The sequence below is a fragment of the Nicotiana attenuata genome, unplaced genomic scaffold (assembly GCF_001879085.1).
Source record: "Nicotiana attenuata strain UT unplaced genomic scaffold, NIATTr2, whole genome shotgun sequence".
In the NCBI taxonomy this organism is placed as follows: Eukaryota; Viridiplantae; Streptophyta; class Magnoliopsida; order Solanales; family Solanaceae; genus Nicotiana; species Nicotiana attenuata.
The window spans coordinates 63,062-65,894 of record NW_017673326.1 but is presented as its reverse complement, the minus strand read 5'-3'; positions in this window follow the sequence as shown (position 1 = coordinate 65,894).

Here is a 2,833-nt window from a genome sequence, read left to right as displayed (position 1 = left end):
GCATCAACACCACAAATCAGTGCATTGTGAACCAATTGGCCGGTGGGAACTTTATGAAACTTTCATACCAAGAGGCATGTGATGTACTTGATGAAATGGCCGACACCTCTTCGGCATGGCAAAGCCGAGCGAATGTACCTCAAGGTGACCCCACGGTCATCCATTTGCACAAGGAGTTGAATGACCATGGCCAAGCTATTGCCGAACTTACAACAACAATGAATCAATTGGCGAAGGCGCAATTGCAACAAGTTCAAAGCCCGCGCCAAGTCAATGCAATGGAGAATGTGTCTATGTTGAAAAGGAGGCAAAGGGGGCAACAACAACAACAAGGTAATTGTGAGCAGTTTGACAACAACAATGATGGTGGTGGTTATTCGAACGAGTGTTATGATGATCAAAGTAAGGAATGCCAGTATGTTAATAACTACCAAGGAAATAGAGGAAATCAAGGGAATCAACAATGGCGCCCCCAAGGCAATTAGGGCAATCAACAAGGTGGCGGAAATTGGAATAACAATAATCAACAACAAGGTGGTAACAATTGGAACAATAACAATCAGAACAACAATTGGGGTAATCAAGGCAACAACCAAGGCAATTGGAACGGGAACAACAACAATTTGAGCAACAACAATAGCAATCAAGGAGGGTGGAATAATGGTGGTAGGGGGCAAGGCTTTCAAAGGCCCCCCATGTTCCAACAACCAAACAATCCACCCCCCTTTCAGTCGCACGGGCCTAGTTCTTCCGGGAGTGATATGGGACGGATAGAGATGATGTTCGAGCAGTTGATGAAAAAGAACCAAGATTCTGATTCACAATTGGCTTCACATAACACATCCATCCGGAACCTAGAGGTGCAAATAGGACAAATTTCTCAAGCTTTAAATACCCGACCTAAAGGTGCGCTACCAAGTGACACGGTAGTGAACCCAAAGGGGGGTAACAATCATGTGATGGCAGTTACAACTAGGAGTGGAAGAGGCGGTGATGTGCATGCCTCGGATGAGAATCGGGTTGTGAATGATGAAGTTGAGTCGCATGATGATGATGTGCCTTTGAATGTTGACAATGTGGTTGAACCAATAGTAACAAATGATGTGCGGATTGATATTGATGATGAGGCCGGGGTAGAGACTCAAGATGCCGTGAACCCGTCTAGGGAACACATTATTGATATACCCGAGCCGGTGGTGCCCAAGGCCAAGGCACCCTTGCCTAGACCACCTCCACCATATCCTCAGCGGCTAGCAAAGCAAAAGAATGACAATCAGTTCAAGAAATTCATAGACATGATGAAGAGCCTCACAATCAATGTTCCTTTAGTGGAGGCACTCGAACAAATNCCAAAAGTACTTTATATACAGACCAAAAGAGAATAAAAAGTGCGAGAAAAGTAGCTAGAGTGTGAAATTATATACAAACCAACTGGAAAATCAAAGCAACAAAACATAAAATAAGAATCCAATATGTACAGTCATCCAGATAATCCAAAAAGGTAGGGCACACCCCCACGAATAAGAGCTGGCATTGTCCCCAATACCAACTAATCAAATAAGCACAAAATAAGATCAAAGGATATAGAAAGGCTCCCTAAGCCTGATCCGTCTGCATGGGCTCCTCAGTGGTCCCCTAGTCCTCTGTACTGGTGGGAACCTCAGAGTGGTTCCCGGCTTGCTGCTGCTCTGCTGCTGGGACAGGGGCCGGAACATGGACCGGCGGAATATCTGGTGCAACACTGGAGGGACCCTCCTGAACCTGTGCTACCTCGATCACTACACCCTCAGTGCTAGGAAGCTTCCTCTTCTTTCTTGGGTGCCTAGGCTCCTCCTCCTGTTGTGGCTGAGATGCTGCTGGGTCTATGGCTGGATCCCCAAATAGCAAGTCTAATGGCATCTGGTCTGCCAATAACTTGTCCACGTCAGCTCGAAGCTTCTTCACCGACTCCCTCGATGCCCTTGACTTTCTCATCTTCTTATGTTCCTTGGCGAGCTCCTTCAAAGCCTTACCATGCGAATCTACCGCCTTAGTCAAGGTGGCCTGAGTCTCTAAAATCTTCTCCTGGTTGGCCAGGAGCTTCTTCAATGTCTCCTCAATAGAAGGAGGAATCTGAACAGTGGTTGGTGCTGACTGGGCCTCAACTGTAGTAGCCAAGGTGGACAACTTGGATGTCGCAGCTGACATCCAGTTGTTCAGACTGGCTAAAGACTGACTGAGCTGGTGGGCAGTGAACCGATGAGTCTTTGATGAAGGGACTGCCGGGTCAGCTGAAGTAGAAGGACCTGGGGGTAAGGGCTCACTGGTGGAAGTGGCCGGGATGGAGGATGGTCCGGTAGAAGGCTCTACCGCAACTGGCTCCTCAGACTGGCCAGTTGGGGTAGAGGTGGGTGGCTGGTATTTCTTTGACTTAAGGTTGTCCGAACCCAACTGACTATACCATGAGTAGGGGGCCACTGGCTTGGTTGTGACATCAAATCGTTTCTTCTTGACCTTCAAATCCCTAATGTACAGAGACGGGGTGTTGGGGAAGGGGTAATTTGTGGTTGTCTCCTGTCCCACAGCAGAAATCACCCTCGAGATGATGTTACCAACATTGATAGGAAAACCGGCCATGATGGATGCCACAAGAACAACCCGGGCAAGAGGAACTGTGTGATCATGGGTGGAAGGATCAAGTCTACTACAAACAAACGTCAACCAACCCTTAGCTTCAAAAGTGAAGGTGTTCCGCAGAATCTTCTCCCCTGCTTTCAACCATTTTGGAACAGTGCCTGGGGCTGCCAAGTATTCGGCCAACCAAGGATGCACTTCTTCACCCATTGCCAGCTTA